Below are 23,851 nucleotides of genomic sequence, written 5' to 3' on the forward strand. Positions count from 1 at the left end.
CGTGCTGGACGTGCAGACCGCGTGAGACGACGCTTCATCCATTCCCAAACATGCTCAATGGGGGACAGATCCGGAGATCTTGCTGGCCAGGGTAGTTGACTTACACCTTCTAGAGCGCGTTGGGTGGCACGGGATACATGCGGACGTGCATTGTCCTGTTGGAACAGCAAGTTCCCTTGCCGGTCTAGGAATGGTAGAACGATGGGTTCGATGACGGTTTGGATGTATCGTGCACTATTCAGTGTCCCCTCAACGATCACCAGTGGTGTACGGCCAGTGTAGGAGATCGCTCCCCACACCATAATGCCGGGTGTTGGCCCTGTGTTCCTCGGTCGTATGCAGTCCTGATTGTGGCGCTCACCTGCACGGCGCCAAACACGCATACGACCATCATTGGCACCAAGGCAGAAGCGACTCTCATCGCTGAAGACGACACGTCTCCATTCGTCCCTCCATTCACGCCTGTCGCGACACCACTGGAGGCGGGCTGCACGATGTTGGGGCGTGAGCGGAAGACGGCCTAACGGTGTGCGGGACCGTAGCCCAGCTTCATGGAGACGGTTGCGAATGGACCTCGCCGATACCCCAGGAGCAACAGTGTCCCTAATTTGCTGGGAAGTGGCGGTGCGGTCCCCTATGGCACTGCGTAGGATCCTACGGTCTTGGCGTGCATCCGTGCGTCGCTGCGGTCCGGTCCCAGGTCGACGGGCACGTGCACCTTCCGCCGACCACTGGCGACAACATCGATGTACTGTGGAGACCTCACGCCCCACGTGTTGAGCAATTCAGCGGTACGTCCACCCGGCCTCCCGCATGCCCACTATACTCCCTCGCTCAAAGTCCGTCAGCTGCACATACGGTTCACGTCCACGCTGTCGCGGCATGCTACCAGTGTTAAAGACTGCGATGGAGCTCCGTATGTCACGGCAAACTGGCTGACACTGACGGCGGCGGTGCACAAATGCTGCGCAGCTAGCGCCATTCGACGGCCAACACCGCGGTTCCTGGTGTGTCCGCTGTGCCGTGCGTGTGATCATTGCTTGTACAGCCCTCTCGCAGTGTCCGGAGCAAGTATGGTGGGTCTGACACACCGGTGTCAATGTGTTCTTTTTTCCATTTCCAGGAGTGTATTACAGTTTGAAGGTGGCAGCGTGGTGACAATGTGGCATGGAAGTGGGGGAACAGAAGCTGTATGGTGGAGACAGTGTATCACAAAGCTGGCAGCGTAGAGGTGAAGGTGCTATGGCTCGAGGTTGATGGAACCAAGATGCTGCAGTATAGGATAGTGGTGCAGAGACTTTATGGTGTGAACAGATGCTGGTACATGCATGGTGGTCTTGTGAAGCTGTGATGTGGCCAGGCAGTGGGATGGACGTGCACGATGTCATTAAGATGTAGTGGCTTGAACAAACGTCAGTGTGGACAGGGTGGTCGTGCACTGGCTGCGAAGGGATCAGGTGGAGGCTACACAAACATGTAGTGGCGTAAATGAGGTACCCCTGCAACAACTGCAGTTGGACAGGCATGGACGCAGCAGCTTAGTGAAACCTGCAGCACAGCAACATGATAGTGTGATTATGGCAGCCCTTCGATACCTGCGTTGTGGACAGGTGGGGCATGGACATGGCAGCATAGCGAAAAACTGTGGCATATGCAGGCAGTGGCATAAGCATGGTGGTGGCTATGCAACAGCTGCAGCGTAGACAGACAGCATCATGGGCCTGGTGGCTCTGTGAATACTGTGGTGTGAGCACACAGTTGCACAAAACTTGTGAGGAAGAGATTATGGCATGTAAATGTGGCAGCATGGCTTCAACACAGAAACACTGCAGTGTTCCTGTTGCTACTGCCTACTGCTACACCAAATGTACTCCCATACAAAATGATTGCACAGCTACTACAGGCCTACTACAACTGGACTGTGTAAATCCTAGAGTCCCCTCACTAACTGTCGATTGTTGAAAATCTCGAAACATTTGTTAGGACATGTGATTCTGAAGTTATTTATTTAGCGTATGGCTAATACAGACATATCATGATATTACATATACATATGTACATATTGACACACAAGAAACTTAAGTATGTCTTTACAACTGAATATCCAGTCCTTCAATCCAGCGCACTGCATCTGGAGTTGCTAGCAGGAAGTCCTCTTTGGCGCCGTGATAGGCTCGAATCCTGCATTCACTGACAATGTGGTGAACAGTCTCGTATGGAGCCCCGCAGTCACAAGCTGGATCAGGCAGCTTGTTCCACTTAAAGAGAGCATCCCTGCATCGCCCATGGCTGGTATGGATTCTGTTGAGAGTAGACCACGTCTTGCGTGGTAAGTCGAATCCACTTGGAAGTTTAGCACCTGAGAAGATGTTATGCAGGTGCACATCTGTCATTGCTTCCCACCAACCTTTCCATTCTTCAAGAGGTTTGAAATTCTTAGCAACCATGTCAGCAACATCGCACAGAGTTGGATGACGTGATTTCAGTCTCTTGCGATTTAAAAGTGGCAGGTCGCTATGCACGGGTAGGTTAGAATTCCTGGAGATCTTGTGGAATTCTCTCATAAGGGCAGTACATCTGCGTAGATCAGGAGGCATTATACCGGTTAACAGTGGAAGCCAATAAACTGGAGTAGATCTGATTGTGCCAGATATTATGCGCATTGTCGTATTCAGCTGGGTATCAACAAGCCTTGTATGATGACTATTCATCCAAACAGGTGCACAATACTCAGCACTTGAGTATACCAAGCCCAGAGCTGAAGTTCGCAGGGTGGTTGCTGAAGATCCCCAGGTAGTTCCGCATAGCTTATGGAGGATGTTGTTTCGAGTCCTCAGCTTTTGAGCTAAGTTAAGAAGGTGTTGTTTGAAGCATAGTGTTCGATCCAGGATGACACCAAGATATTTTGGGTTCCAGTTGTGATGAAGAATTCTGCCTCTGAAACTTACCTCCAGTTTTACGTTCGCCAACTGGTTATTTAGATGCAAGCAACACACTTCTGTTTTACTCACACTGGGTTGGAGTCTCCAGATTTTGAAGTAATTGTCTAATGCAGACAGGTCATTGGCTAAAATCTCTTCTGTTGTCTTCATTTCCTGGTGTTTGACGGCTAGAGCCAGGTCATCGGCATAGCAGTATTTTCTGGACGAAGTGTCAGGTAGATCAGATAGATATAGGTTGAACAGTAAGGGTGAGAGAACTGATCCTTGAGGCAATCCGTTGTTCAGCTTCCTCTCCTTACTTATGTTGCTTCCAGTGATTACCTGGAACTTCCGATCACTTAGCATGCTGTTGATCAGCCGAGCCATTGTTCTGCAGGGTATGATGCGGAGAAATTTGTAGATAAGGCCTTCCCTCCACACAGTGTCGAAGGCGGCAGTTAGATCAACAAATGCCACTGATGTTTTCTGCTTCATTTGGTATCCTGACTCTATGAAGGATGTGAGAGACAATACTTGGTCGCAGCAGTTACGCCCTGGTCTGAAGCCTGCCTGATCAACTGGAACGTTCTCTAAGATAGCGCTACTTATTCTGTTATATATTAGCCTTTCAAAAAGCTTGTAGCAGCAGCTGAGTAGGGAAATGGGGCGATAGTTTTCTACCCTGTTGCTGGGTTTGCCAGGTTTCAGAACAGATATTATCTTCACCTTTTTAAACTCAGATGGAAGTTGACCAGTCAGCAGGATGTCAGTGAAGAATTCTGCCAGCCATTTCTTAGCTTTTCCTCCCATATGGATTAGGAATTCTGGGTGGATACCATCGAATCCAGGTGCCTTAAGAGGTTTGAGGTCCTTCAGTCCAGAGTCAATGTCTGAAACTGTGAAGGGATGGGTATACTCAGATGAGGGAGATGCCTTCTTTTTAAGGTCACGAAGCTGTCGTCTGATATGTCTTGTATGTTTCTTGTCAGGAGGTACTCTTGAGGTGGTAATGATGTGGGAAGCAATTTGGTCTGGTGTTACTTCCGAATTTTTTCTGCATGCTGGTGCACTTCCTCCCAGTTTTCTCAGAAGACTCCATGCTTTCCTGCTCGAGTGGGTAAAGTCCATAGTTTTGACTGTTTCTGTCCATTTCTGCCTCCGAGACATGTCCAAGCTGGACAATAGTTCCGTAGCTATCTCTGGGTCACCACTTTGCTGGAAGTATTGGTACAGTGTTTCACTTTCCTCATTCCATCCTGGAACATATTCTTTTCGGTATCCTCTTGGCATACACTTTTTAGCTGTTGCTGTTACTGCACCAATGAAGCGTTGATAGTTATTATGTGATGGAGGTATCCATCGAATGGTCTTATCCAGTTCCGTTGAAAACTTCATCCAGTCGGCTTTCTGGAAATTCCATCGAGCATGCGGAGTTGATCGTATGACAGGAACAGTGCAGCCAATTTGTATTATTACAGGTCTGTGTTGGCTGTGAGGAAAGGCATCTATCACTTTCCTTGTGGTGTTGATGGGAAAGCCAGTTTCGTTGCAGCTAACAAAGCATAAGTCAGGATTTGAATCCTTGTCCCAAGCAGCTGACCTGAAAGTGCCTTGATCTTTGGCATCAAACACTAGATGAAGATTATTCTCTTCGATCCATTCTGCAAGCATGCTCCCATTTTCATCATTTTGAGAGTACTTCCAAAGTTCATGGTGACTATTGAAGTCTCCTATGTAAATTGCAGGATGTTCTGCTGTGTGTAGGACAAAATCAGGCCATGTTGTTTTGGGTGGTTTGTAAACATTTGTAATAGTAATGCCGTGCAATTGTATGACAACTGTATGTATATCTGCCTCCACACTTACAGAAATCAGCGAAGCTTCGTTTATGTTGTTACGGACATACGTAGCAATTCCATACACCTCGTGGTAAGTTACACCAAGTGCAGAATATCCAGGAATTCGACCTCGGCTTCGGAATATTTCTTCGCTGGAAACACGAGTTTCTTGAATGGCGACGACATCGATATTATTGTCCAGCAAAAATTTTGACAGATAGTCACACTTTGCCCTGCTAATGCTTTCGATATTCAGTTGAAGGAGTCTGATAGTTGGTCCAATGTTTCTTGTTAATGAGCTCTTAAAAGAACTGTTTCTGCTATTTAGTTGATATGTCATTGCCAGGAGATCCTATGGATAGTCTGGCTGCTCAATTAGCACCACCCAGGAGGCACGTGTAGGGTATTTTAAGGTTAAACCTACGGACGTGAGCAACGCTACCTCCCGATTCTGAAGTAAATCTAGGAAACAATTCCAGACAAGACAATTCAACTGTAACTTCAAAATTACAACTGCTTAATCCTTGACAAGGCTAAACGATTACAACTTCACTAGGTGGGCTTTGTTAACTGACGAATGTTGTGAAATCAGTCGTCAGTTGAGACCAAGTTCTTGCTGCCTAAGCACAAGAGGGTATATGGGTCATCTGCAATTTAAGCCCTTACAGGAGCATCGCTTATTCATATGGCAAACTTAGCAAACAATCAGTGAAAATTTTGTAAACACATAAGTAAACAAATAAACGAGTTAAAAATGGATAAATTCCCAGGATAATGTTACAGCCTAACCACAAAATTAAATTTTCTTTAACTTTGTTGAGAGAAGCCACAAATTACTTAATGTTGGCCTTATATACGCTGATATTGAAACACAGTAATCAATAAGATGTCAATTAAATAACTTACCAGACAAAGCAGAGCGTTTGTAGACAATAACGAATGTAAGCCAAAGGCGCTGTCCAGTGCATCCAAATCCCTCAAACTGAATAAAATTGACATAGTTTATTAGGTTCACTCAAGATTATATTTAATAAGCAATTCATCATGGCAAAATTCAATCACTAATAGCTATACAAGGAATTACTGTCCAAATACTTTCTGGATTTTGAACTGTTTATCTGAAAATTTCCCAAATAGCAATAAATCGAAATAATTCTTCCTGCAACTGCCACTTAAACACATGCGGCTCACTGGCTGCCTAAACCTTATCAAGAACCTTACCCAGCTAGACATAAACATTTAAAGATCATGAGCCATGCTCTGCTTCGCTATTTATAACATCTGTGACATGACCAACCTCTGCAGTCAAGTGAGCATCATGGAACTAGGACACCATTCTAATGAGTATATATTTTACAATCTTTACATACTTCAAATAGATGTAATTTAATATCTTATATTTTTAGACAAACTGCTGACAAATATCACTTTATAACATGTCAAACATGACAGAATAATGAACTTTGATTTTACGTTTTACATGTCTGAAAATGGAATGGCAGGAGCTAGTAAAACTTACGTTTTTATTCAGCTTGCTCCTGCTGTACTACATTCCTCAACCAGCCATCTTACAAACATTTACCTTGTTAAAATTCTTGCTACACGAACAAACAATCTAATTTTTGGTTTATTGGGCCATCTTTAGGGAAAAAAAACTGAATGGCGTATGAAATGGACAGTAGTTCTTAGGTAAGCAGACATTATAAGCAAAGATACAATCCACATGCATAGAGTGTTGTGTCCTAAACTTATTTCTTAGCGTTAAGGAATACATTTTACGCAAAGGACAATGTTAAATGAAGTAATTAAACTACAGAATATTACAGGTTAAATGGTAGTAATGCTAAATTTGGCCGAGAAACTTAAACAGAGTACTTTTCATTTATGTTGTGAAAAAAAAACATGATTTTTAACATTACAAACTAGTTGGAAATAAAAAAAAATCTGCAGAATAAAAACAGTGTATGTAGTGTTTCGAGAATTTCTGCGTAAAGTCTAGAACCACCCAGCCTTATTAAAGGGAAGAGGTGTACTGATTTATGTTGAGAAAGGACATGGTGTTTAAGCCAACTTTCTCGTATATGTAAATTAGTTTGTTTCTGACGTATGGATACACGAGAGACTGACTAAACAGTATGTATTTATGTGAAGAGTGGGATCTGTAACATGTCTGAAGTTAAAATATACGTCGATAATTGAAGCAAATGAAAATTAGTATGCTTACTTATTTTCATATGTGGAAAGCACTCCGTCTTCAGGCCACAAGTGGCTCACCGAGACCATCCAACCGCCGTGTCATCCTCAGCTGAGGATGCGGATAGGAGGGGCGTGTGGTCAGCACACCGCTCTCCCGGTCGTTATGATGGTTTTCTTTGCCCGAAGCCGCTACTATTCGGTCAAGTAGCTCCTCAATTGGCATCACGAGGCTGAGTGCACCCCGAAAAATGGCAACAGCGCATGGCTGCCCGGATGGTCACCCATCCAAGTGCCGGCCACGCCCGACAGCGCTTAACTTCGGTGATCTCACGGGAACCGGTGCATCCACTGCAGCAAGACCGTTGCCATAAGTAGAAAGAGTCATAAGAAATTCCTGTACCTAGCAGCATAGTTCGGAGAAGAAGAGAAAGAGAGTTTGCAGCAGCAGGCTAGCCAGCAAAGAAGGTCGGCCGAGCATGTCGAGTAAGTCATCTCGTAAAAGAAGTGGAAGTTTGTGTATCTACTTCACACTTAAAGTGACGTCCAAAGCCGTTAGAACGTGGCGAACAGTGAGAAAGGACTGAAAAAACAGGAATTTTAAGACCAAAAAAGGAGAAAATAAGCTGTTGCGTGTTGCCATAGCAACTAAACCAAATACGACAAAGAATCTACTACGAGACAACGGAACAAGGAGCAAAAATTTGGATTGAGAAATAGAGAAGAAGATTCCAGTGTGTTTCTCTTAGAAAAAATAAGCCTAGAACACTTAGATTAAGAAGATCCGGTGCGGGGAGTGTGGAGCGGTCATATACATCGCGGGAACGCTGACGCGCCGGCACCAATTGCTGTTCACCGGTGCTGACCTGCCTCCACAACCGCTCACCGACGTAGCTCAGATTCTCCGCCGGCTGAACGTAAAACAGAACTTTATTGTTTTAGTACAAAGTGGTACAAACTGTTCAGTGAACTTTATTAGGGTAGTTACCATACTTAAAATTAGTTAAATGCTTACAAGAAAATATTAAGATCTCTCAGCTCTGATTCGCATAGGTTATTTGGTCTTCTGAAAATCCACAAGTTAGGTTAACAACAATAATCAACTGTGAGTAATATCAGAATAGTGACTTATGACTTAGCTAAACATCTAGCTTCATTGCTGAGATCTTTAGTGGATAAATGTTCTCACCATATTCGCAGTACTGCTGACTTTCCATTACGACTGGTCTCTATGACTCAGTGAACCAGAATTATTGATAAGTTGGAATACTCTCTTTCAAATTCTGAGGGTGGCAGGGGTCAAATACAGGGAGCGAAAGGCTATTTACAATTTGTACAGAAACCAGATGGCAGTTATAAGAGTCGAGTGGCATGAAAGGGAAGCAGCGGTTGGGAAGGGAGTGAGACAGGGTTGTAGCTTGTCCCCGATGTTATTCAATCTGTATATTGAGCAAGCAGTAAAGGAAACAAAAGAAAAATTCGGAGTAGGTATTAAAATCCATGGACAAGAAATAAAAACTTTGAGGTTTGCTGATGACATTGTAATTCTGTCAGAGACAGCAAAGGACTTGGAAGAGCAGTTGAACGGAATGGACTGTGTCTTGAAAGGGTATAAGATGAACGTCAACAAAAGCAAAATGAGGATAATGGAATGTAGTCGGGTGATGCTGAGCGAATTAGATTAGGAAATGAGACACTTAAAGTAGTAAAGGAGTTTTGCTATTTGGGGAGCAAAATAACTGATGATGCTCGAAGAAGTAGAGAGGATATAAAATGTAGACTGGCAATGTCAAGGAAAGCGCTTCTGAAGAAGAGAAATTTGTTAACATCAAGTATAGATTTAAGTGTCAGGAAGTCGTTTCTGAAAGTATTTGTATGGAGTGTAGCCATGTATGGAAGTGAAACATGGACGATAAATAGTTTGGACAAGAAGAGAATAGAAGCTTTCGAAATGTGGTGCTACAGAAGAATGCTGAAGATTAGATGGGTTGATCACATAACTAATGAGGAGGTATTGAATAGAATTGAGGAGAAGAAGAGTTTGTGGCACAACTTGACTGGAAGAAGGGATCGGTTGGTAGGACATGTTCTGAGGCATCAAGGGATCACCAATTTAGTATTGGAGAGCAGCGTGGATGGTAAAAACCGTAGAGGGAGACCAAGAGATGAATACACTAAGCAGATTCAGAAGGATGTAGGTTGCGGTGGGTACTGGGAGATGAAGAAACTTGCACAGGATAGAGTAGAATGGAGAACTGCATCAAACCAGTCTCAGGACTGAAGACCACAACAACAACAACATGATCTTATTACACTCTTCACAGGGGCCCCTCACATGGATTCGGTGTTACTCGCCAGCCATAATTTCAAACCCCATGTAACAGCTCTGTTCCATCAAGCACTATAATCAACTTTCTTTTAATTTAATAGCGAATATTTTGAACGAATTGGAAGCGTTGCCATGTGTAGTCCCCTCTGACATCTAGTATCAAACTTTTTTAAGGGAGACTTTGAGGAGAGGGCACCGAGTGGAACTTAGTCTTTCGACAGATATATTTGTAGTGTGACCCTTGAAGAAAAACAGCTCTCACAATTTTTACATCTAAATTCAATCCAACGAGAATAACCAGTTTACAATCGTAGTGGTGAACGGCGGCTGGCTTCAGTTTCTAAACGGCTTAGTCAGCTGGAAAGTGGATATGTGATTAGGACATTATGTTTACTTATGGTCCCACACTCACGGACCTATAAGTGCAGGCATGTATTTGGCAACACCATTCACAAACTATGGGCGTTTGTCGAACACTGGTGCACTGGGTCCAAGTTATGTCTGATAGAGACAACCTTTAAAAGGAGCTAAAACCCCTATAGACTGTGTTTAAAGAGAGGTGATATCCTTCATACCCGATTTCAACAGCTCTAACAAGGAGTAAACACGACCACGCTCAAGATAAAGAAGAGAAGGGTCTGTTCAAGTTCAGGGTGTTCCTAGAATATGTGGGCAACATTTCATCTAAATTATCACATTCCTAAAGAAACTTTATGTTAAAGTTTTTTCCCGGTCACCTACAAAGACCTAATCTATTTTGGCTCAATAGAAGTTGATCATGTCACCCGTGGTCTAGGAGTAGCGTCATTTCCTCGTTCTCGGTTTCGAAAACCACCATCGCTTAAATTTTGATTAATAATCAGCATTGGCGGCCGAAGACTTCCGGGATAAGAAATTAACTTTATTCTGCCAAGGCCTTGTCAAAGAGGGCGGAGGAGCAGACAGAGGTTCAGGGCACTCCCTTTTGAGGTTGGAAACAGCCCCTAAATGTGGAGGAATCAGCAATGATCAGTATCATGAGGATGCTGAAGGCAGTGGAAACCACTGCACTAAAAGACACATAACGTGTATCCGCAGGACTTGTGGTTTGTAATTGAAAAGTGTCGTGACGATCTCTCCATTGGCAGAAGATTCCGGAATAGTCACCCGTTTAGATCTCCAGGAGGATCTGCCAAGGGGGAGGTGACCATGAGAAAAAGATTGAATAACCTACGAAATGATAACAGTCAATGAGCCGGTGCGTCGAATGTCAGAAGCTTGAACGTGGTAGGGAAGCTAGAAAATCTGAAAAGGGAAATGGAAAAGCTCAATCTATATATATTAGGGGTCAGCGAAGTGAAATGGAAAGAAGACGAGGACTTCTGGTCAGATGAGTATATGGTAATGTTAACAGCAGCAGAAACGGGAGTAAGATTCATTATGAACAGATAGATAGGGCAGAGAATGTGTTACTGTGAACAGTTCACTGACAGACTTGTTCTTATCAGAATCAACAGCAAGCCAACACCCACAACGATAGTTCACATATACATGCCAACGTCGCAAGCTGAATATGAGGAGATATAGAAAGTATATGAGGATATTGGAAGAGCAATATGGTACGTACCGGGAGATGAAAATCTAATGGTCGTGGGGGACTGGAATGCAGTTGTAGGGCAAGGAGTAGAAGAAACGGTTACAAGAGAGTACGAGCTTGGCATAAGGAACGAGAGAGGAGAAAAATTAATTGAGTTCTGTAATACATTTCAGCTAGTAATAGCGAATATTCTGTTCAAGAATCATAAGAGGAGGAGGTATACTTGAAAACAGCCAGGTGATACGGGAAGCTTTCAGTTAGATTACATCATGCTCAGACAGAGATTCCGTAATCAGATACTTGGTTGTAAGGCGTACCCAGAAGCAGGTATAGACTCAGATTACAGGTTGGTAGTGATGAAGAGTAGGCTGAAGTTTAAGAGATTAATCAGGGAGAATCAATATGCAAAGAAGTGGGATACAGAAGTACTAAGGAATGACGAGATACGGTTGAAGTTCTCTAAGGCTATAGGTACAGCAATAAGGAATAGCTCAGTAAACAGCACAGTTGAAGAGGAATGGACATCTCAAAAAAGGGCAACCACAGAAGTTTGAAAAAAAAACATAGGTACAAAGAATATAACTGCAATGAAGCCAGTAACAGAAGCAATACTTCATTTGATCGATGAAAGAAGAAGTACTAAAATGTTCAGGCAAATTCAGGAATACAGAAATAAAAGTCGCTAAGAAACGAAATAAATAGGAAGTGCAGGGAAACTAAGACGAAATGGCTGCATGAAAAATGCGATGAAATGGAAAAAGAGATGATTGTCGGAAGGGCTGACTAAGCTGTAAAATGTTATTCGCATTAAAAAAATTGCATGGTCTTGTCAATATACTTGTTAACATACGTTACAATAACCGTGTTTCCCTTGTCAGCCTTGGTGATAATGGCCTCGTGTTGCTTCAACTTCATATTATACCACACGAATAGTTTGCAAAAAAGTATAAGGGATGCTCTTAGTAACACGAAATGCCTTATAGGCGAATACAAAAAGAAGATATTAATTAACATGAATCCGAAGCCGCCTAAGTTACGTAGCCAATTAAGGTTCACAAAAAGGACCATCCGATCCATCCGATCGTCGACAGTTCCCATAGTGCTCATCATAAATTAGGTAGTTTTCTGCAAAATAAGTTAAAGGAAGTGTATGTGTTCGAACGTGTTTACTCGATAAAAAATTCTTGGGAGTCAGTAGAGGGGCTTAGAACTATCTCATGCTCATCTATGACTAAATAAGTGTCCTTCGACATGGTTAACTTACTGTATATTCAAATGTCCCAGTTGACATCACAGAACGAAATCTACGGTATCAAAAACAGTGCAGGAAACCGCTGAAATGATGACGCTCCTACGTATAACGCTCAAGTACAATTATTTTGAATCTGATGGGAAGATTTATGAACAACCGTATGGCCTGGCCATGGGCTGCCCGCTTGCTGGGCTTATGGCCGACATTTTTATCAATTCAAAGGAAATCAGTTTTTTCAATGGCGCTATGGACGTTAAAGACAACATTAGATTCTATGTACGATATGTTGAGCATTTGTTGTTTGTGGTAGATGGGTCCTGTAAGGAGCTGGAGCAGCTACATACTCGTTTCAATTCGATGCATGAACAAATGTTCACTATGGAACTAGGGAATAACATTAGAGAGATTAATGAGATGTTATTTTGATCATTTTTTGGACTTCTGAAGAGGGCTATATTATTATAGCAGAAACCATGGTCAAGATTTAAAATAAACATAATTTAGTGCAACAGTGGGCAGTTTTTCATTCGAGACAATTTCGTAACGTTTGCTGTTGTCGCTGCCACGATGAAAATAATAAAAAAAATGCAGGATGAACTAGGTGTGCAAAAGGGTGGAATCAGCAGGCTACGACGTGAAGGTGACAAAACCTACACTGATCAACCCATCAGCACATTTCATGGAAGGAGTGTGGAGCTTGATCGGAGCATTCGCCTTTTGCAGCCCAATAAGTCAGCCATAGCCGAACACTGTGTTTCCACAGGACATTCTATGGATTATTCTGCCACGAAATTCGCCACGACGAGAATCTGGAGAAATGCGTTTGGGGATTATGTTATTAATAGTGATGGCGGCTTTAAATTTGATAAAAATTAGCACCTAGTGAGCTCTCTAATATCTTCAGATTGACAGAATTTCATCCATAATGACATATCCAGCGACAAGAAATTCTATGGCTTTGACCACTGAATTTTAACTCCGTGAACATCCAATTCGACAGAGGGCGCGCGTAAAAGATTATCCTTACGCAGGCGCTTGCACGCTTCAGATGGACAATAGTCTTAGTCGACAGTGTGCTGAAGCGGACGGCGATCTTGCAGCGAACACCTGCATGACTTCTAATGGCTACATGTGGTTCGACAAGGCGCCATAGCCATATTCGTCATTCCACTTCCATTGCCAACATGTTCATTTTCATGTGCACCTGCATCACAATTATAAAATGGTTCAAATGGCTCTGAGCACATCAGTCCCCTAGAACTTAGAACTACTTACACCTAACTAACCTAAAGGCATCACACACATCCATGCCGGGGCAGGATTCGAACCTGAAACCGTAGCAGTCGCGCAGTTCCGGACTGAAGCGCCCAGAACCTCTCGGCCACCGCGGCCGGCATCACAATTATACCACAGCACTATTATTATTATCAATGATCATATTTTAACTGTCATATGAAATCATCCAAAAAGTTTTAGGAATAATTAAAATTATCCACCACATTCTATTTTTAAAAAATCATTTCTTTTCATCTGCTTTTGTATATTTTGAAACGTCTTTTAAACATATAAAAATGTTAGTTGGAGAGTGGTTTCATCCTCTTCCAGCCCGACCCTTTGCACGTGAATCGAAATAAATAACAAAGAAAAGAAAACAGGATTCTCCAGTACAAAATTCAGCTGATGATGGCGGAATAGTTTTTAGCCGAAATATAGTGGCAAGATGTCGACGTCATCCGGTTGCAAGCTCGAAACCTCGTGGAATTTTCATTACTTCGGAAAAACCTCAAGAATCACATTAACGTGGATGTTTGTAGACACCCGCGGTTATCCGCAATGCCGCAGGCTTTTAGCGGCACAATCAGTATTACCGTGGGTGTGTGTCCAGAAGAGCCAGCAGAAATGGTCAATGTTCAGGGAAACAACAGGAACGATCATTCGAAGGAAAAAAGTGTCGTAAACATGGGCTCCAAAATGCATATCTTGAGAGCTATGAGCACTTCGCCTTCGATACTGTGAAAAAAATCTGTTCTATTGCGAGCTCTTTGAATTAGATAGTTTGGGAGGAGGTAATATGGAGGAATAAAGACAAAATTGTGTAGTAAATATGGGCTCTAAAATGCATCCCTTAGGAGCTACGACCACTTGTTAGGTAGGAGAGATGTGTTTCACAATAGCGAAGATGAAAAAGTGCCTACAGCTCTTAAGTATTCACTTTAGAGCCCATGTATAGTAGACTTCTTTTTTTCGAATGATCGTTCCCCGTCATATCGCTGAACACTGGCCATTCCTTCTTGGACGTCCTGTACACTCTGCTTTTCCAGTAATCTCACGTAGGCAATTATTCATCAAGTTGATCGTTTAAAAAATGACATCATAGCATAGCTACCCTCTCTAGATATTAGTTGTTAATAAGGGGCATTTGATTAGGACATTGATTTTTTTGTAATACTGCTCTTTAACAGAGTGAAATGACCGCTTGAGCTGTTGAGCAGTTTTTTTCTTTTATTGCTTTGGAAGTTTTTGTGCTATGCGTGTCTGACAAACGTCTTGCTTCACAACTATTTAGTGCCAACACAAATTCACCCGAATAACGCAAGGGCTTCTTTAGCAGGAATCCATTTCGTCATTGCCAAAAGTTAAGAAACGGCTCGGCGAATCCAAGCGCGGTCGCACTTGTTTACAAATGACCCATTCGAAGGTCTCCTTAAAAACACGACTACAGATAAAACTTCGAGAGGATGGAATATGTTACAGGCGATTAGTGGTCAAAAATATATCAAACAGCTGACACCAGAGACACATGAGAACAAAGAACGCGATACGTTTGACATTGAACAATTAAACCGTGCGTAACTTTTGTGGAAGATGGATGCTGCTTTTGTTAATTAAGGCGGAAAGCAAATTCTCAAACCAATTTTTCAGAAATACTAGTATTTTTTTTAAAAAAACCGATAGATTTTGTGCGCCAGTTGGTTACTGTAAACGACTGCCGCTTCATATGAGGAATGAACCAACGACCATAGCAATGAGTAGACGCCGTGAGTCTTGCTCAAAAAAGGGACATCGATTTTACGTCAAAAAGTGCTTTCTGGGATGCAAAAGATATTTATTATGTTGCAAAAGGTAGAACAGTAGCTGGCTAATGGGACACAAGTTTTTCTCGAAGCTTGTCCAAGAACAGGCAACAAGTTCTGGATCAAACGAAAAAGAAGAAAAAAGGGACTGAGAAGACATGTAGTTACAAAAGGGAAGAGAAAAATATTTCATCAGAGCAATGCGACTGCTTTAGCGATAAGAAAACTCAGGCATATGAATTACACTGTGAAAGGATACAGTACCGCCCGACATTGAAAATAGGTACAACATACTTCATTATTTTTGTCAGAACAACACATTTTTTTGTAAAATAACTCAATTTCAATTAATACAGCGAAGCCGGATACCAGTGTGGGAAAGAATGACAATTTATTTATTTAATTGATCACATGTGCACTCCCACAAAATAAATCCCTACATCCTGTTTGGTGAGATCTGTGAAATGAATGAATGTATGGTCGTCTGCTAACCGCAGATAGTGAATGTGAATATATCATCATCTTTGAGATGATCCTTTGGCCACCTTTGGTGGGACCAAAGAGATGAAATTTACCTGAGCTTTGAGCACCTGAAATGTGGCTGACCAATACGGTAGCAAGGTGCTCCCCCACTTCAGCAGAGGTGCGAGAGGACCTGGAGAACGTCCATGTTTCAGCACTCTGCCGCTGGATCTTGTGCTGTTAAGACCTGTCTTAGTTGTGCTCCGTAAAGACAAAAGAGTGGAGATATGGTATGCATGTGGAATATTTAAGAGTAGTTTGAAATAATAATTTCTCTATTTCAGGAACTTTTGTGGGGAGAATTAAATGTCAGGCAGGTAATATTAATGGGATCGTAGTAATCTTCGGAAGTGACCAACGGTCACAATGAAACCACGTGTAGCAATAAGTTGAAACACTTCCGTGTGCTTAAGTTAAGCTGAATTATTAGCATGTGTACAATAAGTTGAAATATTTAAGAAATAGCGTGTGTACCATAAGTTGAAATATTTATGAAATGGCGTGTGCAGGACTTGAAATTAGAGACGAGTACTTCCACGTGGTGAGTACTGTGTGAGTCTCAAACTGTGTATGAGACAAAAGATAAAGAGAAGTACTCGTCCATGGTATCAGTTGAGGACTACGACATCTGATGAATATGTTCTTAATATTACTGTGCGTGATATGATTCCGTGTGACGCTAGATTCAAACTCTGAGAGAGAAGCAAGGTGAGTCGGCTGTCTATCCAGCAACGCCACTTGGCTTGCATTGCACAGGAAGACGTGCATATATCTCCAGAGTTCATAGTAGGAAAGTAGAATTACAAAGTGGGGCAGTGTCGTGTGAAACTGGGATAAATATTAATTGAAGTGGGAAAGCTGAAAGTGATAATGTTGTGACTATTCCCTGTGTAGTATTTCATATTATAGTTTGGTGTATGTCATGTAATTTGGGTATGTGTGGTTTGCATGGGAGAGTAGCGAGGTAGTCTCAAAAGATTGGTGGGTTATGCTTGTTCCTTCGGTACCGCTCGGTCTGGAGGAAAGTTTCGTGATGATGATTGTGAGAGTCGAAGTGTGAGGTATAATAAAAGATCCACCATCCTATCCAGAAAGTGCACTGTAGCGTTAAATAATTTACGAGACCATAAGGTAGAGAATCACCAATGTTAAGCCATGCCCACTGGGCGGAATTTCTCATGTGTTATTGTTGTAGGTTATAGAATTTATCGGAATAAATAAGATAGTGAAAAGAAAAAGATTGGTGGCCTTTTCCTTCGAATTGTATGTTGTCATGATATCCAGAATTTATAATGTGTGCGCCACTCATATTCAGTGCGATGGCCACGTGTTGATAAAAGCCGTTAAATAAAAAAAGAAAATGTGGTATTGCCAGTGCAGTGAACAGTCAGAGTTCCGTAAATTACTGATAGTCAGATGCGTGTTTCCGTTGCGTATTATTCATACAGGAGGATAATTTGTAACTAAATTGTGAGTACGAGAGTTCATGTTACTCGATAAATAAGAATGAATCCACTCGCTTGGCAGACCACTCATCTTGCAGGCCTGACTGCTTGATGCAACAGTATGAGCAAGGCATGTGGGTGCCTCTCAACTGAAGCCCCAAAGAAACGTGTACGCATGCGTATCCGAAACAGACAGAATACGGCGCTGTGGTCGGCAACAAGACAACAAGCGTCTGGCGCAGTTGTTAGATCGGTTACTGCTGCTGCAATGGCAGGTTATCAAGGTTTAGTTGAGTTTGAATGTGGTGTTATAGTCGGCGCATGAGCGATGGGTCACATCGTCTCCGAGGCAGCGATGGAGTGGGGATTCTCTTGTATGCCCATTCACGAGTGTACCGTGAATATCAGGAATCCGGTAAAACATCAAATCTCCGACATCGCCGCGGCCGGAAAAAGATCGTGCAAGAACGGGACCAACGACAACTGAAGAGAATTGTTTAATGTGACAGAAGTCAACACTGAAATTGGACTGTTGGTGACTGGAAACATGTTGCCTGGTCGAACGAGTCTCGTTTCCAATTGTATCGCGCGAATGGACGTGTACGGGTGTGTAGACAGCCTCACGAATCCATGGATCCTGCATGTCAGCAGGGGACTGTTCAAGCTGGTGGGGGCTCGGTAATGGTGTTGGGCGTGTGCAGTTGGAGTGTTCTGGAACCCCTGATACGTCTAGATACAACTCTGACAGGTGACACGTACATAAGTATCTTGTCTGATCACCTACATCCATTCATGTCCATTGTGCATTCTCGACGGATTTGGGCAATTTCAGCACGACAATGCAACTCTACATACGTCAGAAAGTGGCTCCAGGGACGCTCTTCTGAGTTTAAACACTTCTGCTGGTCATAAAACTACCCTGACAAGAAGATTATTGAGCATATCTGGGATACCTTGTAACTTGTTGTTCTGAAAGATCTCCACCCCGTCGTATTCTTACGGATTTATGGACAGCCCTCCAGCACTGCTTCAGACATTAGTCGAGTCCGTGCCACGTCGTGCTGCGGCACTTCTGCGTGGTCGCGGGGTCCTACACGATATTAGGCAGATGTACCAGTTCCTTTAGCTCTTCAGTGTATTTGGCCAATTTGCCAGAGCCTTGTTAATACGTGAAATTGTTACATAGCAGAGATAGCGGTGGTGTATACAACGTCTCAAAGTAACTTGCGGATCACCTTGATCGCTGCTAAAGTCCTTCGTAAGAATTTTCCAACGAAGTTAAGTAGGGGACACAGACTTCGTCACCAGCAGTACGGTTGTATGTTCAGCATGCATCTGACATAAGGGCAAGTCAACAGTAATCACACTGGCGTTTGATCAGAGTGCGGAGGAAAGTCTGCAGGACACAAAGGAGGGGGCGCAGCTGGGTTGGCTTACTTCCTGGACTCTGCTTCGTACGCAGTAGGGTGCCAAAAAAATGGTTCAAATGGCTCTGAGCACTATGGGACTTAACATCTATGATCATCAGTCACCTAGAACTTAGAACTACTTAAACCTAACTAACCTAAGGACATCACGCAACACCCAGTCATCACGAGGCAGAGAAAATCCCTGACCCCGCCGGGAATCGGACCCGGGAACCCGGGCGCGGGAAGCGAGAACGCTACCGCACGACCACGAGCTGCGGACAGTACGGTGCCGTGGCATCGGTGGAGCACTGCGCCTTAAGGTTGGAAAACATATTTCATGGGCGTCGCTGCGCCCTAGAAGTTTGAAGTGACTGGGTTCCAATTCTCATCCTTGAAAATAAATGCAGATGCTAGTCAGGCGTGAAGGTTGGACTGTTGTATTCGACCACGAACGGTACCTGTGCAATACGTTGCAAGTATCAGTCGTCGTCAGAAGATTGTAGCTGTGAGTGCATTATATTATAGCTAAGAGCATTTGAACGTGGGCAAATTGTTGGTGCTCTTACAGTGAGTGCTTCCGTAACGGACGTAGCCGAACTGCATGGCGTTTCAAGAGGTACCATACCGAAGATCTGTATCGCATTCAGAGAAAGCGGAAAAAATCATAACGCGATCGAAAGCGTATGTTGGATGATCGCCACGGACGGTCACTGAAGACTGATAACATGGTGGCAGCTGCAAAGGTCACTGTAGAACTAAATGTCGCGCTTGCGAACCCTGTCAGCATAAAACAAAAAATATACAAAACCACGAAGGGAGATTCCTAAGCAGGGAATTGCAGGGCGAGCTCGAACGAGAAAGCCACTCATCAGTAATGCAACTGTCGGCAACAGGAATAGCCGAAGCCGTAAAACCTGGACTGTGGAGCAATGAAACAACGTCATTTGATCCGATGAATCTTGTATCACACTGATTCAACTTCTGGCTGAGTTTACGTCGCAAGAGTGAAAGATTGCAGAGGGTCGGTGAAGATTTGGGCAGCCGTATCGTGATATTCCATGGGCGCCGTGGTCCCTCTGCAAGATCGCGTTACTGAAAAGAGTAACGTGACACTTTTGGCAGATCAGACCCAGCCCATGGTACAATGTTTTCTTCCTAGCGGTTAAGATGTATTCCAAGATGTCAGGCACACAACCCGCATCGTCCAAGACTGGTTTTGTGAACACGAGAATGAATTTTCGCATCTCCGCTGGCCACCAGAGTCACTAGATCTTAATAAGTGAGAGTTTGTTGTTTACTTTGAAGAGGAAGGTACGTGATCGTCATCCATCTCCATCATTGTTACCTGGACCTGCCTCTATTTTGCAAGAAGAGTGGTATAAAACTCCTTTGAAAATCAGACAGGACCTGTATTTATCAATTCTCAAATGACTGGAAGCTGTTTTGAAAGCCAACACTTATCCTGCACCGTATTAGGCATGGTGATGTGATCTGTATTTGGTGATTCCATATTTTTGTCTACCAGGCTGGTCCCGGCGGTGGTTCGAGTTCTCCCTCGGGCATGGGTGTGTGTGTTTGTCCTTAGGATAATTTAGGTTAAGTAGTGTGTAAGCTTAGGGACTGATGACCTTAGCAGTTAAGTCCCATAGGATTTCACACACATTTGAACATTTTTGTCTATCGCCTGTACATCTACACTCCTGGAAATGGAAAAAAGAACACATTGACACCGGTGTGTCAGACCCACCATACTTGCACCGGACACTGCGAGAGGGCTGTACAAGCAATGATCACACGCACGGCACAGCGGACACACCAGGAACCGCGGTGTTGGCCGTCGAATGGCGCTAGCTGCGCAGCATTTGTGCACCGCCGCCGTCAGTGTCAGCCAGTTTGCCGTGGCATACGGCGCTCCATCGCAGTCTTTAACACTGGTAGCATGCCGCGACAGCGTGGACGTGAACCGTATGTGCAGTTGACGGACTTTGAGCGAGGGCGTATAGTGGGCATGCGGGAGGCCGGGTGGACGTACCGCCGAATTGCTCAACACGTGGGGCGTGAGGTCTCCACAGTACATCGATGTTGTCGCCAGTGGTCGGCGGAAGGTGCACGTGCCCGTCGACCTGGGACCGGACCGCAGCGACGCACGGATGCACGCCAAGACCGTAGGATCCTACGCAGTGCCGTAGGGGACCGCACCGCCACTTCCCAGCAAATTAGGGACACTGTTGCTCCTGGGGTATCGGCGAGGACCATTCGCAACCGTCTCCATGAAGCTGGGCTACGGTCCCGCACACCGTTAGGCCGTCTTCCGCTCACGCCCCAACATCGTGCAGCCCGCCTCCAGTGGTGTCGCGACAGGCGTGAATGGAGGGACGAATGGAGACGTGTCGTCTTCAGCGATGAGAATCGCTTCTGCCTTGGTGCCAATGATAGTCGTATGCGTGTTTGGCGCCGTGCAGGTGAGCGCCACAATCAGGACTGCATACGACCGAGGCACACAGGGCCAACACCCGGCATCATGGTGTGGGGAGCGATCTCCTACACTGGCCGTACACCACTGGTGATCGTCGAGGGGACACTGAATAGTGCACGGTACATCCAAACCGTCATCGAACCCATCGTTCTACCATTCCTAGACCGGCAAGGGAACTTGCTGTTCCAACAGGACAATGCACGTCCGCATGTATCCCGTGCCACCCAACGTGCTCTAGAAGGTGTAAGTCAACTACCCTGGCCAGCAAGATCTCCGGATCTGTCCCCCATTGAGCATGTTTGGGACTGGATGAAGCGTCGTCTCACGCGGTCTGCACGTCCAGCAAGAACGCTGGTCCAACTGAGGCGCCAGGTGGAAATGGCATGGCAAGCCGTTCCACAGGACTACATCCAGCATCTCTACGATCGTCTCCATGGGAGAATAGCAGCCTGCATTGCTGCGAAAGGTGGATATACACTGTACTAGTGCCGACATTGTGCATGCTCTGTTGCCTGTGTCTATGTGCCTGTGGTTCTGTCAGTGTGATCATGTGATGTATCTGACCCCAGGAATGTGTCAATAAAGTTTCCCCTTCCTGGGACAATGAATTCACGGTGTTCTTATTTCAATTTCCAGGAGTGTACATACGTAATTCACAAGCCACTGTGGAGTGAATGGGAGAGTATTCTTTCTACTATTGTTAGACATAGTTCATTCCAGTTCTTAAAAAGGGCCGTAGGACACTCGTAGAGTGAAACGGGGATACATAGAGTCGATATTTTCAGAAGGCAATATCAAACCATAATGCACAAAAACCACGGGAAATTTACATATGTTGCTCTATATATTCATAAGAAACAAAATAACTTCGTTCAGGAAGCTAGGCTAAATTTCAAACTAACTACGAATTTTTTAAAAATTATATAAGCCTCGGCCATCTCATCCACCTAGCACCGTAGATGGCTAGGCATGCATGGGATAGATGGAAAGCTGGTAAAATGTTTTAAAATCAAAGGGGAAATCGTATTAAAAGAGTATCCAATAATCCCAACGTGTTGTTACTGAACTGCTTGTTACGACGGCTGGGCAGATGTGTACTGGCGAATAGGCGTGCAACTTTTGGGCAACTGACCTCCGAGATTAACCAAGGAGCTACAAACAGAGTCTTCTCAACGATCGTTTAGCGAACGTTACTACGTATCGGCCTCCGCATCAGGCCCCTGATTTATGTACCCATTCTGACTGCTGTTCATCGGCGACAAAGGATTTAATTTGCACCCCAAACAGCAAACGAACGTCCACTGTGTGGCGGCATGTGGTCTTTTCCGATGAGCCACGTTTACGTTCCATCCGACTGAGGGCTGTTGCGTGTACGGCGTAAAACGTCTGAAAGCAAACAACCTGCAACAATTGTCTGAAGGGTCCAGGCTGGAGGAGGGAATGCTGTGGTCTGGAGAATGTTTTCTTGGCATTCCCTGGGTGGTCTCGTCATTCTGGAAGGCACAATGGATTAACACAAGTATTTATCTATCCATGGGAACCATGTGCCCTTATACAGGCTGTTTGTTTTTGCTCGACGATGGCATCTACCAGCACAATAATGCAACGTGTCAAACAGGTCGCAGTGTACGTACGTAGTTCGTACCCACTTGTCCACCAAACGCTCTGGATGTGTGGGACCATCCTCTACCGGGCTGTTCGCACTATGAATCCTTTGCTGAGAAACCTAGCGCAGCTGACCCCGCCATTGGAGTCGGCGTGACTCCATATCCCTGTCGGTCACTGAGTCTCTTCCTGCACGTCTCGCAGCCGTCCGCACTGCAAAGAGTGCTTATTCAGGCTTTTGACAGGTAGTCACAATAAATGTGACATGAGAGTGTGGTAGGAAAACCAGATGCCAGGCTGATTTTCATTCGCACGATCTTAAGGAAACGTGATTCACCCACGGAAGAAGTGCCTTTTACGAAACACTTGGGCGACCGATTCTTGCATAATGTTCATCAGTCTTGCCAAGTTGGATTAATAGAAGAGACAGAGAAGATCCAACGAAGAACGGCGCGTTTTGTCTCTGGATCCTTTAGGAGGTGCGAGAACGCTACGAAGATGCTCAACGGACTCTAGTGGCAGCCGTTACAAGAAAGGCGGTGTGCATCATGGAGAAGTTTACTGCTGAAATTCCGAGAGCGTATGCTCCAAGGGGAATCGGGCAACTAATTACTTCCTTCCATATGCATCTCGCGAAACGATCACAACGGGAAAATCACATAAATTTGGAGCTCATGTGGACGATTATCGACAATCGTTCTTTTCACTCACCATTCGTGAACGGAACAGAAGGGGAAAAAATATAGTATCACCTCAAGTACCCTCCGCCACTTACCGTAAGGTGGCTCGCGGAGTATAAAGGTAAATATCGGCCTCTGAACGACCCCTGATCTCCCTTATTTTGTCCTTACTGTCACCAGAGAGATGACCGTTGGAGACAATAGGATCGTTTTGCAGTCTGGCGCAAATTCTGGCTCTCTAAACTTCCATTACCTTCTAAGCTTACGTAGCATCTGGTCGAACCGACCGCTAGGTAAACCGAGCAGGACGCCTCTCAATCGCTCTAAGGTCTTTAATCCAACATTGTGGGGATCCTAAGCACTCGAGCAGTACTCAAGAACGAGTCGCACAAGCGATCTTTATGCAGTCTTTTTTATCGATGAACTACGTTTTCCTGTAACCGTCCCAACAAACTGTAGCCGGCCAGTTCCCATCCATACAACCGGCTTTACATGCGCGGTCCATTTCACGTCTTTTCGCAACGCTACGTC

At 44.4% G+C, this 23,851-nt stretch overlaps 1 protein-coding gene and 1 pseudogene across 2 annotated transcripts in view; one reads left to right on the plus strand and one right to left on the minus strand.

The window, feature by feature from the left end:
- The window catches only part of LOC124777839, a 151,692-nt gene that overhangs the window by 82,154 nt on the left and 45,687 nt on the right, over window positions 1–23,851 (plus strand). The window lies entirely within an intron of this gene.
- LOC124778649 lies at window positions 7,205–7,322 on the minus strand (annotated as a pseudogene).

Source organism: Schistocerca piceifrons, chromosome 2 (assembly GCF_021461385.2).
Source record: "Schistocerca piceifrons isolate TAMUIC-IGC-003096 chromosome 2, iqSchPice1.1, whole genome shotgun sequence".
NCBI classification, from domain to species: Eukaryota; Metazoa; Arthropoda; class Insecta; order Orthoptera; family Acrididae; genus Schistocerca; species Schistocerca piceifrons.